This window comes from Enhydra lutris, unplaced genomic scaffold, assembly GCF_002288905.1.
Source record: "Enhydra lutris kenyoni isolate GAN:26980312 unplaced genomic scaffold, ASM228890v2 scaffoldscaffold52, whole genome shotgun sequence".
NCBI classification, from domain to species: Eukaryota; Metazoa; Chordata; class Mammalia; order Carnivora; family Mustelidae; genus Enhydra; species Enhydra lutris.
The window spans coordinates 12949598-12966060 of NW_019154136.1; positions in this window are offsets into that span (position 1 = coordinate 12949598).

The following is a 16463-nucleotide window of genomic DNA, read 5'->3' on the forward strand; positions in this document are numbered from 1 at the left end:
CTGGAACCAAGCTGGTTAATCTGCTAACAGGTGCCCAGAGCATTGGGAGGTGTAGATGGTCAAGCTCATTCCGTTCACCTCGTCCAGGACCCAGAGCATCAGGGAGGTGTAGACAGTCAAGGTCACCCCGTTCACCCTGTCCAGGTGTAGACGGTCGAGCTCATCCCATTTACCTCCTCCAGGACCTAGAAGTGACCATCGATGGCCCATGTACCTGATGCTTAGAAAGAACAGTAGGATTTGCTTCTCCAACATGTTCCACATTTGACCCTCACGGTGGCCTTGGGAAACAGGGGCAGGTGTCTCTGAGTGAGGGAAACGTATTTTACCCCTGGGACATTCAAAGACCCACCGAGGGGCTTCCCAGACGTCCCTGCAATGACCCACATTCCTTTACTTGCGGCCCGAGTCTTCCCTGACCCCTCGGGGCCCCTCCTGGCAAGCTGCTACTTCCCAGACAGAATAAAACCAGGGCAGCAAAGCCTCTGAGAAGGGCCGGGCTTGCCTGTTCCCTGGAGGAGGTCAGGAGAGGCCACCTAGTCCATGCTGCAGAAGACAGGCAGAGATCCAGTTTCCCCATGTGCTCCCAGCCGGGCGGCTGGGGACACGGCTCGTCACACCTGCAGAATGAGGGCCAGACCCAGCATTCCGCGTGCAGCCTGTCTGGACACAGTTGGGCGTGCCCTCGGCCAAACCTGCAGCTCGCGGGGGAATGCGGAATGAAGCACCGTGCACGGACCCACAAATCTGGTCTCCGCCGTGCAGATCCCGCAGCTGCCTCTTAAAACCCAGGGGGGAAGCCAGCGGCCTGCAGGCCGGCCCCGAAAGCGAAGGTCTTAGCACGGAATGGCTTTTCTGAGACTGGAAAACAGCCCTTGCATGGCGCATACCGAGACGGGTTTATAATGATCAAATGTGGTATGAGCAAAACCTATATATTTATAAACCCTATGCTATACACTGTGTATAAAAGTGTAATATAAAAAGGTGCACGTTACGTGTATATTATGTTATGGAATGATGATTACGTATGGTTATTATGATTACGTATGGTTATCCTGCCATGGTCATCACAGATTATGATTGTATTTGATTGATTATATGATCAATCAATTATATGATCATATGGATTATATGAGAATCATAACCCAGGTGATATGATGTAATGTATTATTATATAACATAATTGTATACTTTATATTTTATAAGATAATATATACTTTATATATTACATATACTTTATATAAGATATACGTTATATATTACAAGATACTTTATATAAGATATATACTTTATACTTTATATATTATAAGATAAATGTATTGTATATATAATACACATTACATGATGTATATATAATTGATATGTAATGTGATACATTGTATAACCATAGAATTATATAAAAGGCAATACTTAATATAATGTTATATTTGTATTTTAATTCAATATTAAATGGTTACATAATCATGTACAAGGTTATATATAGTTATATATACTATATCATATTATATACATTATGTTTTACAATCGTTTCCAATAGTTATATAACTTATATATTATTACATTAACAATAGTATCGCATATATTATAATATATATTAAATACAATATATAATGCACATGTGTTATATTAATATATTATTTAAATTATATTATATAACGTATTATACCTTATATAGAATATACTATATATTATAATATCATGATTATATTATATGTAATACGTAATATACCATATTATACACTATATCATATTCTGTCGTACAATATAACACATAATATACCGATACAGGACTATAATAAAATAATATATACTGTAGGGATGCCTGGTGGCTCAGTGGGTTGAGCGTCTGACTTTGGCTCAGGGTCCTGGGATCAAGTCTCGCATAGGGCTCCCTGCTCATCAGGGAGGTCTGTTTCTCTCTCTCCTCTGCCCTTCCCCTGGCTTGTGTGCTCTCTATCTCTCTCTCTCTCTGTCAAATAAATACATAAAAATCTTTAAAAAGTAAAAATAAAAACATATAAAATGAATATTATATTTTATCTATTTACTTTTATATAATTTCCATTAAAAATAGGTATTATGTTTTTATTTTATATGTTACAAAATTTACAATTAATATATCATGAACAGCATAAAATCAAGAAGAGAACCATAATGTTATTTGAGGCCCCTGGTATTTTATTTTATAATAATGAAAATAAATAAAATAATAATTTTAAATAAATTTTAAATAAAAATAAATAAAATAATAATTTTATAATATTAACGGAGTTTCATCAAGCTATGTGACAAGACTCAAAACTTGTGGGGGGGGGACAGATGTCACTTCCATAATGAGCTTTCTAGAGGCATGTGTGACACCTACGCTGAGAGGACCACGGGTTTGTAGGTTCCTTGGTGGACCCAAGGCTACAGGGTGCCAGGTATAAAGTGCAGGTGGACACGGCTTCTGGGCTCCATCCAGCAGCCTCTAGAAGATGGGAAGCTCTGCTCTGTTCCTCCTGGCCCGGGATTAGCTCTGCAATCTTCCCATCTCCCTCTACCTCCTTCCTTCCAGCAGTCCTCTTACTCCCTGATCCCCAGTCTCCTTCCTTCGTCCTGCTGACCCCACTTCTCACAGAGCCAATTTTCCCTGGTCTCCTCCTCCAGGAACCAGCTCCATCAAGGACACCACCACTCTCCCCTTTAGCTTTCTGTGTCCTGGTGTCCAGCCCTCCACACATCCCTCTGTGTCTCTACCCCAGTCTTATTGTCCAGCTGCATCAGTACGGTTCCCAGAGAAACAGAACCAATGGGATAGGTGGATGGATAGAAGATAGATAGATAGATAGATAGATAGATAGATAGATAGATAGGATGATGGATTAGATAGATACATAGATGGATGGATGGATGGATGGATGGATGGATGGATATGATGGATGGATGGATGGATGGATAGACAGGATGGATTGATGGATAGATGGATAGATAAATGATACATAGATAGATAGATAGAAATGATGGATAGATAGATACATAGATATATACGATGGATGGAGTAGATACATGGATACATTGATGGATGGATAGATAGAGATGATGGATAGAGATGATGAATGGATTAGATACACCAACAGATGGATGGATAGATAGAAAGATGGATAGATGGACAGATAATTGATGGGTTGATACAGATATGATATCATCTCCCTTCCTCCACTTTTTTGTTCTATGCAGGACTTCAACTGATTAGACAAGACCCACCCACACAGGAGAAGGCCATCAGCTTTACTCTGCTCACAGATTCAATGCTAGCCCCATCCTACAAAACCCTCACAAATATACTCAGAATACTACCAGATATCCAGGAGCCCACAATACCTAAAACCACGTTGACATGTATAATTAAGCATCGCAGTGAGTTAAAGCAGAAACAGTCATGTGGAGAGGCTGATGCACAGAGTGGACAGTCCCGGTGTCTCCCCAAGTCCAGCCGCACAGGAGTGCTCCTGGCTCTGGCGCCCCTGAGTGTCTCGTCCGGGAAGCATCCACCTGTGGGCAGAAGTCCCAGAGCCCGCCCTCTCCCGGTAGCCGGTTCCAAATGCTTGTCTGTAATAAAACCCCCGTCGAAAAGGAAAGACGCCATTTCTTCCGGGCACCTTGGTGGGAAAACCGTTTTTGCTTGCATGAGGAAACCCCAGACACGTGAATGTGCAGAATTCCAAAGAAAACGTTCTCCTTTCCATCCCCGAGATACCGCCGGTGAAAACAGTTATCTATGGGATCAAACCCCCGAGTGACTTCCTGCTTCCCCCAACCCACAAAAGCCCTTCGAAATTCCTCTCCTATCAGGAAGCAAGTAAGGGTCACGGTTGGCAGGTGGGTTAGGAACAGGGTGCGTGGCCGGGGTCACCCAGGAACGCTCGGTTGTCCTCCCACTAAAGGAGGCATACCCAACGCATTTTTCTAAAACCTGGGTTTTCAGTCTTTTTCTAAAAGATGTTTCTAAAGCCCAGACTGGGTTTCTAGGCGAGGCGGAACTGGAGACCATAAACCCTCTGTGTCCTCGTTGTGAACTCAGCGGCAGCTGTGAACCCCGGCTGCTGTCAGCACCCATGTGGGCTTCCACCGCTGGGTGGGACCCAGCCCTGCGCCCGGTGTCCTGCGTCCATCAGCTACGGTGCTGGGTCCTTCCCCTCCGAAACACGCATCTTTCATCAGAGTGAATTCCCGGGGTTTTGGCTACACAAGCAGTGTGCTGAGCGTTTGGAAACCCCCGTGCTGTGGCTTTCGACACATCCCGAGAAACGCTAAACCACCCGTCTGCACTGCGGCCATATGAGGCGACAGCTGTAGGATTTTCTGACCTGCACCAAAGACACAGTGACGTCACATATCACGTTCCCTGTCCCGGGACCAGGCACCACGGCCAACCCCACATGGCTCTGCTGTGGACGGGGAGAGGTTCTGCAGAATAGGACAGACTGTTTGGGGGAAGCAGGGGACCGGGGAAGCCAGGTCTTGGTTCTAAAGGCCTGGGGTTGCTGTGACAAATGGCTACAACTCATGGGGCTTGAAACCCCAGGAATTTATCTAGTTCCCTCGTTCTGAGTCTAAGATCCAGGCAGGGCAGGGATGGAGAGATCCATTTAGATGTTCCTGGAATCCGTAAGTTCATGATTCCCTCGACCCCTGTTTCGGGTAAAGCAGAGTGTTTCATCTTTTTGCTTATCTTTCTAAATTCCCAGACCTGTGTCTGCAGCCTCCTGACACGCACGTGGGACACAGCAGGAACTGTGCGGTTGTCCCCAGAGACCTAGAGCAGCAAAGGCGGGAGCAGCACAACTGGCCGGCACCCATCCCCGCCTCCCTGACCTGGGCCAGGGCGTGTACATTGTGTATGCTTCCCCGCAGCTGCTACCTAACCTGGGAACTGGGTGTGGGTTCAGATCCTGCATCGGGCGTCCCCCGAGACCAGCCTCAAGTCTGTAAACCAGATGCCCCGATGCCAGCCGTGGGCCAAGCCCGTAAGCAGGACTTTCTCAGCACAGCAGATGCGGACCTGCTGTGTTTCACTTTTTTTTTTTTTTAAACTGCTTGATTAAAATAGAGTTTATAAAACATACGACTCCCCCATTGGATTTGTACAATTCAGTGCGTTTTGCCACTATCGTGACAATTTTAGAACATTTCCACCACGTGAAAAAAAAAAAAACCAAACAAGACTGTGGCTTCAAGCTATGACTCCTTCACCTTTCATCTGCCTCCAGCCCCACAGAAACACTCGTGTCCCTTCTGTCTCTGCAGATTGGCCAGTTCCTGAGATGTCACAGCACTGGGGTGGCCCACGAAGGGGCTTTGGGCATCTGCTTCTCTCCCTGAACACCGTGTCCTTGAGCCCCGTCCACCGGGTGCAGGGGTCAGAGCTCCACTCCCGTTCAGGGCTGAGCCCTTGTCCATCCCTGGACGGACCCCATTCTGAGTGTCCGTCTACGAGCCGATGCCCACTCTGGGTGTTTGCATACGTAGATGGTTGCCTCTGGTTCCGCTGTGGACACTCGGGTGCACGCGTCTGCGTGGACGTGCCTTCTTTTGGGCACAGACACAGGGACCAGCTCGGTCCCGCCGTTCCTACCTCTCATCCTTTGCGGCCGTGCCGGCCTACTTTGGGAAGCGGCTTCTGTTAACTCTGTTGGGCACAGATGGCCCCTGGGCGTGCGTTTCCTCTGCATGGATCCTGAATTAAAAGGTAATTCTTCACTCGACCGGCCAGCATGTTCTTCTGCAGACGCGAAAGCTGTGCTTGGAGGTAACACGCTGTCCCTGGGTTAGATCCCCACCGTCTCCGAGCGGTGGGCTCCCTCTCGGCCTTCATTGTGTTTGGGGAAGTCACTGGAAACCGTTTGCAAAGTGCCTGCACATGGGCAGCCAAGGTTAGCCCTGGGAGGGCCGTGGGACCATCGATGGGGCCTCGGTCACAAAATCCCAAAGAACAGGCACCCTAGACAACACACGTTTCCTCTTCCAGTTCTGGAGGCTGGGACTGTGAGATCCGGGCAGGGTGGAGGCTCATTCCTCCTAAGGCCTCTCTCCTTGCCGGGTGGACCCCGTGTTCTCCCAGTGTCCTCACCTGGTCATCCCGCTCTGAAGTGTATGTCCTCACTTCCTATTCCTGCAAGAATCCCCGTCCTATGGGATCAGAACCCACCCTAATGACACCTGTTTGTCTCCAAATAGAACCCCATTCCCAGGTCCGGGGGGTTAGGAATTCCAGATATGAATGTGGAGGTGGGGAACGGGACGCAGTCCCCCCCAGGGTCTGACCCCCAGTGTTAGTGGCGTGAAGTGTGTTTGGGAGAGCCGCCATCCTCGAGTTTGCGGAACACTCCTGTCTGCGACGTCCCTGCTGTGGGTCTCGGAGCGTCCAGCAAACGCACTGGGAACACACACACACACGGGTGGGGTCGGGTGGCTGGAGCCCGAACCCTACCCGTGACCCGTGAAGGCCAGGAGAAGACTGAGGAACACCAGGGGAGCCGGAAGGACGGGGCCCAGCCCAAGAAACGAGGTCCCGTGGATCCGGCGGTGGGTTCAGGGCACAGAGCCCAGGTGCGGGGCCATGGGCAGGCAGGCCGTGTCCCGACTCAGCTGACATATGTCCCCACAAGTCCTCACCAGTGGAAGCCGGGCCCACCTGCCCGGGAAGCCTCATTTAATTTCGCTGGAAGCCGTCTCGGTCGGCGAATGTCATGGCCTTTGCTGGACAAAGCGCAGGCCCTGCCCTCAGAGCCCACGGCGCGGCCACCTCCCAGGGCAGGTCCTGCACAGGGCGACGTCGACCGTTCTGGGCGCTTGACACACCCAAAGTCCGAACCAACCTCAAACCCCCGTGCATGAAAGTCCCATCGGGGGACGCCCGGGGGGCTCCGTCGGTGAAGCATCTGCCTTCGGCTCAGGTCATGATGTCGGAGTTGTGAGATGGAGCCCCACATCGGGCTTCCCGGTCAGTGCAGAGCCTCTGTCTCCCTCTGCCCCTTCCCCTACTCCACGCTATCGCGATCTCAAATAAAACCTTTTTCTAAAAAAAAAATTGTGTATGCTTCCTGCTGCCTGTCTCTGTTGTGGGTTTAATTTTCAGACGGAGCCTGGGATCCTAAGAGGGTCAAGGAAATAGTAGGGACTCTCTCCCCGAGCGTCCTCACGGGGAAGATACCTGGACACCACAACTGTGGTTTTCCTTTCTGTTTTGGACACGTACATGATATCTATGAGAAAAATATAGAGAGAGAGAGATGGTGTATGTATATATGAGAATATACATTTTGAAAATCTAGAACGTTGTCTTTTCTGGGAAAAGCCTGCAAAGCAAGTTCCTTTCAATAAATGAGACACGAGTTCTACGGGTGTACGTGAATCACCTGATTTGTAAAGGCGTTGAATGATCACAGTTCCTATGCCCTGGACCGGAGGCATCAGTCACGGGCCCCGTGGCCCCGTGTCTCATCCCAATTCATGAGGATTCAGGCGGAGCACACGTGCGTTTTTACGGCGCTCAGGGAAAAGGATGTGTGGGAGTTTGCAGACAGCGTGGTCGAGGCCTTGGGGAGAACCTGCAGCGGGGTCTGAGGGGCGCGTCCCCGTCCACAAACAGGCCCCAGAGCCCAGGAGCAGAGGCAGAGGTGACCCCGAGCTGGGTCCCTGTGTTTGCAAACCCGACGTGTGGCGATGCCCCTTGGTGTTGGCTTTTCTGTCTCCGACGTCTGGTTTGAAACTCAGGACATGCCCAGAGCCCACAATGAGTCCATATTGCTGAGCAGACCACGCCTCCCACATGGGGCCGGAAAACACAGACGTCTCACTAAACCCACGGCGGGACGCCACGAGCCTGAGTCTACTCACAACGTCCCGAAGGAGAAGGGGTCAAGGACGCACACGTGCATCCATCCCCATCAGGCTGGTTAAGTGCAGGAGCACAGGCAGTCGTGCTGCACGGTGGGAGCCGACAGACCCACCGCCACGGGAGTGGACGGAACACATCTGCCCGCGCGCGACAGGAGATTGTCGTGGGCCCCTTTCACGGCCAACCGCCTTTCAAAAACTGGGTTTCTGGGCTGAGTCGGAAGCAATACGTCAGCGTCGGAAACAGGTGAAGCCACCATCTGGTTGGCATTAACGTCTCTCTGGGCTTCCAGAACGCAAGCCAAGAGCGTGGGCCTCCCTTTGGAGGAGCAGCAGAGACAACGTCCTAAATGGGGAAGCCGGGAGGGTGGCCCCACCGTCCCGGAGACCCGGAAGGGACGGCCCCCTCCGACTGCGACCCCAGAAGGAGATTTGCAGAATCCAATCAAACTGAAATCAACTCGTTTCATCCCCACGAGAACCTGTTCATTTGTCCTCAGATCCGTGCAACGCCTAACGGGACACAAGAGCATGGCCACCAGCTCTTCCCAAACGCTGTGACCTTCCAGCGGCAGACGCCGCCACACACTCTGAAAACGCACCAGAGACCAGGGACGTCCTTCCAGACACCAGCCGCAACTGCAGCCTCGTCCGTAGACAGCTTCAAGACACGCATACCCTAAGGAAATGAGAGACGTCCCCTGCCCTGCCCTTGACACACAGTGAAAACTCAGCAAATTCACAAACGGATCGCAATGCGACGTTTCCGGGTTCCCGGGGTTTCCGGGTCACTCACCCCATCACAGACCGTAAAGGAAAAACCTCCAAATGACAGGCAGTGCCCACAGCATCTACCCTCCATGCATGGAATTACTAGTGATTTTTCCTACTCTGTACTCATTTGCATATATTCTGACATTTTTCGAGCTAGGAACGCTGTTGGCTTCTGCCCTGGGGAGAAAACTTCGGTTGTGTTAGGGCGACACATGAGTTTCTTGCACACGGAGCCTCCGTTGTTCCGGTGGCCCTAAGAGACACATGGGTCACCTCCAGTGCTTGGCTCCCTGGTGCGAATCAGAAGGACCTCCTGGAGGGTGAGCCCAAGGCAAGTCGTCCCTGAATATCCATCAATGTCATATAGATGACGTTGGCTAGAAGTTACTTAACGCACAGCAGGTGCACAAAAGACACTCAGACCCTCCTGTGTCCCCGTGAAAGCAGAAAATATAGCTGTCATAGGAAGCTTACCCTCCGTGTACTAGGAACCAAGAAGACACCCTGGTCACCAGAAATGAGGATGTACGAGTCAAGAAAGCGATAGAAACAACCGTTAGTTTTTGTGTCTAATCTCATAGTCTGTCTCCGTTCCGGTCAGAACTCACGATACCTCCCAAACACCTGTTTTCCTCATACTGTCTGTCACTCAGAAATACACAGCCTATTTGGTCAAAAATGGATAAAAACTCCCTGCTTCAGTCATTTTTGGGGTCTCAATTACAGTCTTGGGCTTCTGTGCACATGTGATAAAACTCTGCACTTTCCCGTCATGTTAATCTGTCCTGTATCCACTTAATTCATAAACCAGCCCGGATATCCCTGCAGGGACGTGGGGAGAAAATCTCTCTCTGCCCAACAGGGGCCACCATGGGAGGGGACACTGAAGCCCACACCCAAAGGTCAGCATGAGCAAGCCACCACTCATGGGTCGTAAAAGAATCCCAGGAAACAGGCATTCTGAAAGTCTTAGGGTCGGAGAACGATGCAAATGCTGTTATTCCTAAAAATACTTCCTGGTATTCCCAATATAGTAGAATGAAGACTACCCTCCTTTGTAGACAGAAAAATCACGTCAACTTTTATTTCCAAAAACATAAATGATCGTAAACCGGCAAAAGCCAGAAGGCATCGAAAGTACGGGGCCGTGTCAATGACTTCAATGAGACAAATTAACCAGCGGCCGCCAAAGCCAAGACCATGACCTGGACATTCATCCGAGAAAATAAAGCCCATAAAATATGCACTTCACTCATCGCGGGAGAAAGACAAAGGAATGAATGGGTGCGTGAGGACGTGGGAGGGTCACTGATATTAGCAAACCATGAGAAATCACCTGAACGTCCTACAAAAGGAGACACCGTTGTGTCTCTTCACACAGACATGAAAATCACACCCACAGTGCAGTATTCATACACCGGACCCGTCCCCTTGGGCAACAGTAGGTTAAGGATTAGAAGTCATCAGTCAAGCATGAGTGGACGGAGAGCCCGTCTCTACCCGGAATCCCTGGACAAGCGTGCGTCTCCAGGCTCTTCTGTCACCATCTTTATCCTAGAGTTGTGTCGGGCTGACATTAAATTGTAGCTGCAGGAAGGTGCCGGGAATACCCCAGGACATGAGACCCATGACACATGCTCGTCCCCATGGCTGACGTGCTAGATCTGTGTTCCCTCCTGAGTACAGAATGGTGGTGGTCCAAACGGCACTTTCCCCAGACACCTGTGTCACGGGGTCTTTGGTTTCGTGAGCCCTGCCTGGCCATTACCTGGTGCCTCCTACCCCACAAGCTCTCATCCCCAACTGCACTGTGTCTTAAACGCCAACATTCTCTGAGGGGTCCCATCTGCTTCCTTGGAGGAGATGCTTGGGAATCCTCCCAGTGATGCCCCACAGGGTCACGTCCTCTTTGTTTAATGACACATCCACCTTCCAGCCCTCGCCACCCATGTTACAAGCTCACTCTGTCTTTCACAGGTGGACTCGCCTGGTCAGGGTGTGCAAACAGCCAGCACATCACCCATCACGATGGATAATCTCACTTTAACAAGACCAATAGGCAGCAGGGCCAAGAGGAGATGACAGATTTCCAACAGACTCCTTGGAGTCAACCAAGGCACCAATTCCCTATCCCATCTTCTACTGGGCCTCCCCTGTCGTGGCTCCATGACCAGAGTCCCCATGTTGCCTCACAAATTCTCTGGAAATTGTCACACACAATAGAAATGGAAAATCCAAGACAAACAGAAGGTCTGTGATAAGGAGATGAAGAGCGTGAGAGGCGGGTGTGAATGCGAGTGTCATCTCTGCTCATGTGGGTTGTAAATTCCTAGCATAGACATCTTACAGGGGAGGGGGAGGCCGCCACCGTGGAGGCTGGTCTCATTAAGGCAACATCTGTTTACAAAAAGATAATCCAGCATTCTTTCCCCAGGATGGATTTCTAAAGAGACGTCTGGTTGACCGGGTGGTCCAAGAACTCTTGAGTCAAGGGTGCCCCCTGCTGTGCACTGTGACAACCGCTCACACACACCCAGTCCCCTGCCGCCTCCGGGAAGTGGCTTCCTGAAAACGTCCCCCAGCCCCGCCATCCCACCTGCTCAGGCTGGAGTCGGGGCTCAGGTATCTGGGAACAATTTTATTATTTATTATTATGAAGCATTTTTATTTTATTTTTTTAAGATTTATTTGTTTATTTGACAGACAGAGATCACAAGTAGGCGGAGAGGCAGGCAGAGAGAGGGGGCAGCAGGCTCCTTGATGAGCAGAGAGCCCGAGGCGGGACTCGATCCCAGGACCCTGGGATCCTGATCCGAGCTGAAGGCAGAGGCTTTAACCCACTGGGCCACCCAGGTGCCCCTACTATGAAGCATTTTTTAAAAAAGCAATTTGAGTTTCTACTTTCCCAAACCTGGCTATTTTTATAGGCTTTTGAACCTACTAACCTCTTTATTTAAAAACAAAACAAAACAAAACAAAACCCTACTATGCGACTTTATGTTCATTAAGGAACCACATCAGAAGATAAAAAGAAAACTCTGTGGGACTCCTGGCTGGTCAGTCAGTGGAACATGTGACTCTTGATCTCTGGGTTGTGAGTTTGAGCCCCAAACTGGGTGTAGACATTACTTAATAATAAAGTGTTTTAAAAATAATTAAAATCATTTAATTAAAATTAAAATAATTTAAAATTAAAATGATTTAGAATTAAAATTAAAATTTTAAAAATTTAAAAAGAATTTTTTAAAAGATTTTAGTTATTTATTTTGGAGAGGAGGAGAAAAGGAGGGGGACAAGGAGCCTGAGAGCATGGTCTGAGCTGAAACCAAAAGCCGGAGTGAGTCCACTTACCCCACTGAGCCACCTTTCTAGGTGCCCCCACGAAATATTTTAAAAGTGACAAAGGACGATTTTGTTCAGCTGGTGAGGTCATGTCCAGTTGGGATAAGGAGATACAATACCTGGTCATACAGCCTGGCACTTAGGGAACCATTGCTTCCCTCCTGGGTGGGTCCATGGCTTAGACTCCACAGATGGGACAACACTCCGGCAGGTGGGCTCAGTGAAAGGGGATCCCCCAAGAGACAGTAATGCACCCCCAGGTCTCAAGAAGCAAGCGCAAGAGGGTTGGCTCACGGAGAAGCCAAGCACCTGCCAAGCCCTGGGTAAGAGGTAAGAGCGGAGGAAGAATTACCCCGGCTCCTCTCTCTGACCCCGCCCCTTTCTGTCCCGCCGCTGCCTCCCATTGGCTGAGCCCACCCGGAAGTCATTCTGTCATGGGGCCAGGCAGGTGTCAATCATGCAGGGCAGAGAAGGCACAGCCTGGATCGGGAGGTTCCCATAAGGCGTCTCCAGAGCGCTCCATCAGCAGAATAGGCGCCGGGAGGCAGGTGGTGGTTCTTCCCCGGCGCGTCCTCCCCATCGACACTCGGCTCTCACCGGGCTGGTCCCCGCACGCATCTGCACCCTCGGTGCAAATCCATGTTGGCACAGCCGGTCCCGGGGATGCCACGGATCCTGGGCGTGAGGGCTCTGCACACACAGCTGTGTTTCTGGAGCTGGTGACCGCTGCTTCCTGCAATACCGTATTTCTACGTGGTTTTTCCTACAGGCACAGTGGTTCTCCAGGAGTGCTGGGGGAAAAACAAGACAGGGGTGTCGTAGCAGAAATAATGGACAAGAGATCACTAGTCTCCAGATGGGGGGCATCGTGCACCTGCCCTCCCACACGCAAAGGGGTTCTCACTTGTGCAGGAGCAGACCCTAAGGAGACCGTCTACAAGGAACAGGAGGATTTCCTCTGGAAAATATTCACTTTGCCCCCGCGGTGGAACCTTATACTGTCGGAGAAACACAGGGAAGAACATTCCAGCTTGCTGGCACAACCTTTTGAAACATGGTGTTTTAAACTCAAAGGGACCATATGCCCCTGTGTTTTTCAGGGACTTTCCCTCTCGATGAATCTGTCCCAAACAATGCAATCTATCTTAAGAAGATTAAGCAGACATTTTGAACAATGTTTTAATATTTTTTTAAAAAATTTTTCTGGTACTTTCTGTACTATCTTTGTTTCCATCGATCTCTTGTCTTAGATGGGGAGGAAGACGTATGGCTTTCTTAAAATCCTGATGTCCATAAATGCCTCTCAAGGAATGTTGGCGTCGCTCCATAGGGAAAGCACACGTGACCTCTCTCCACCTGAGGACGTCTAATAACGGTTGTCCTCAAACTATTGACAGTCTCCCTGGCCCCAGGTTCCCAGGACAAACCTCCGACAGATGTTGGAACACACAAGATATTAAACACCCGTGAGTGTCTGCGGGAGGCGTCCCGGTTGCACGGCGGCAAACACACAGCGAGGAATTTGCACAAGCTCCGGGGAGCTGTCGCTCTCGGCACATGGATATGATTCCGTGGATTCTTCATGTCAAACTGTGCTCTGTGCATCTGATGACAGGAGAGGCAGATGGTGCGTCGTGTGAACGGATAGAACCTGGGGTCTTTACACAATGTTGAGTTCGTGGTATCCCAGAAAAACAAACAAATAAGAAACAACAACAACAAAAACAGTGGGTTTGCAGGGTCCGTGACACTGGGGTTCAGCCCGGGTGTCATTCCCGAGGGTTTGCGAGTTGGGGGAGACACGAATGTGGCATCCCGGGGAGGACATGGTTTTCATCATTGGACACGCAAGATTTTGACATAGGAGCCCGTCCTTGTCTGGAGACTTGGGTTCTGCCTCCAGAGTCTGACCAGAGGCTCTTTTGTGGACCAGGCTCCCCTGGGAGCTGCGGTTTCATGCTCTGCTTCAGGGTTTGGACCTCGTGGGCATCTACGTGGCTGCAGGGGCACCACGAGGGATGACGGGATCCTATACATTCTATTCTCACATTTCATAAGAACGGAACCATACACTGTTGTGTCCTTTCCTGAGCGCCTTCTGTCTCTAAGCATGATGTGTTTGTGGTTCATCTCTGTCAGCATGGGTTGCTAGGTTTTGGTGTGGTTTTGGTTTTGGCATTGTTTTTATTTGCTTTTAAAAAAAATATCTCCAAGCGTCTGTGTGTTTTCCGCAAACCAGGGAGGCAGTGTGTTTGCAAGCAAAGGAAGAAGGAAGGGGCTTCGGTGAGGCTGACCAGCCCCCTGCCCTCATGGGACATTGGCTGTATGCCCTGTTTCATGGTCTGCAGCGTGCCTCCCTGCCCATGTCCCTGCGTCCCAGACGCAGCTCGGGAACACGTATGTTCAATGAGAAATGCAATGAGAACCATCTGGTCTGGTTTCATTGTGCCTTGATGGGTCTCTGAAACCCAGATCCAGACTCATTTGTCAAGCGTGCTGGGCAGAGAGCAGGGAAGCTGAGCCCAGACCATGCACAGAACACAGGAAACACCCGGGACCTGACCCCGGAGCAGCGTCTGCAGCGGGGCAGAGCAGGGAAGCAAGAAGCAACCTTCCCCACCTTCCATGCACACGTGTCCTGCCAGGGTTTCCTCAGGAAATGCTCTGCTGAAACCTGGAACACAACGTCCAGCTAATTAACGGGAATTAATGTCAACATTCTGCACCCGTTGCCCTGCCCCCTCGTTGGAAGGTCCTGTGGGAGAGCGAGCAAGACGCCCACCTCCGTGGCTCAGTCCCTCCACCAACAAACTCGGAGAAAGGTGTTTGGTTCCTCTACCACATTCCCGAAGTGGTCCCGGGTCCTGGAGCCACGAGACCAGCCCCAGGCTTCTTGAAGCTTTGCACATGGACAGGAGATGGAGAAAGAACTCTCCAGAAGCAAACGCTCTCAGAAAAGGAAGGTGGGACGGTGCCGTCCCTTATCTACAGCAGGGAGCCAGTCGCCTCTTGCTCTCCTTGTGGAGGACTACCTTGTGTGTATTGTGATTTCTATTAATTGCTACTTGTCCTTTACAGCGGAAAATGATGGAAAGGCGCTTTCGGACGTTGTTCTCCTTTTCAGCACACCTGACGTTTGAAGGAGTAAAGGCTGCTTCTCTCTTGGGGGGTCTGCTGTCTGCTGGATTCGGGGCCTGTGCGGGAAGCGGGAGCCCGGTCCATCCGCAACCCCACGGCGCCACCTGCTGACAGATGGGCATCTCCGGCCCCAGCCGTCCACGCGTCGCCATGGCAACAGCAGGAGGACACACACACACACACACACACACACACACACACACACCCCTCTCCTGCCCTGCAGGCTGTCCTGAGAAGCAATGGGGTCGAAGTCAGAACAGGTGTTTCCTGGAGCCCTGGAGGGTCTCTCCTGGAGAGTCCACCCGGGGCCCACGGAGGCCAGAACACGCTCTGCGACCCGGAGCTGGCTGGCACCATCTGAAGAAGGTTTCTGCACCGGCTATGCATCCCCATCTCCCCCGGAGCAGAAGCGGACCCTCCGTGGGCCGGGCTTCCTGCTTCCCGCTGTCAGGTCAGCCTGACTCAAGCCCTCAGCCGGCCAGGGTGGGGCAGCGTTCTACGCATACCTGAAACCCGACCTTGTCACTAGAGCCAAGACCCTGGCAAAGCTCCAACGGGGTCACGTGTCAACCCGGGCCCTCTCAGCTTCAGCACTGTGGAGATCTGGGGCTGGACCACTGTCTGGGGCCTCCTTGGCCATGCAGGGTGATGAACCTCGTACCTGGTCCCCACCCTCCACGAGCAGGCAGGACCTCCTCCTCAAGGGACAGCCCAAGAACGACTCCAGACCGTACCAAAGTCACCCCCTTTGAGAGTCATGGGTTTCAACCCCTGCAAACTCACAGAAGGTGTGAGATACACGGGGCTTGAGAGATTAACCAGTCCCGTTCTTTAATGGGAAGCCTGCAGGTCCAACGAGGCCGATGTCCTGCCCAAGGTCAGCTTACTCTCAGAGGCAAATCCTGGGAATAGACATGGCCAACCCGTGTCCTTCCAACAGGGACCTCCTACAGCGTCAAGATGATCTACGGGTTCCCCTGCAGCCCTGTGGAGGTTAAAACTACGATCTCGTACCCACAGGTGCTGTGTCCAGGTCTCCGAGACAAGGGTATGACTGCCAAGTGCCACGGATGCTGAGATCAGAGGCCCGGGCACCAGCACCTCCCCAGGCCTGGCCACACCCAGGAATGACTCTGGTTTTAAGCCAACTGGTTGGACTCCTGGCACGGGACACTCCAATGGGCCACCTCGAAGCCATGGGTTGCCCGTCGTAATTCCCTAAATCCTATAGCACTTGCCAGTATGTGGGATGGGTATTGGCTTGTCTGGGAAACTCAATCCCTAAATTCAGGGTACCTGGTGCTCAAGAACTTAGTGTTTGGGGG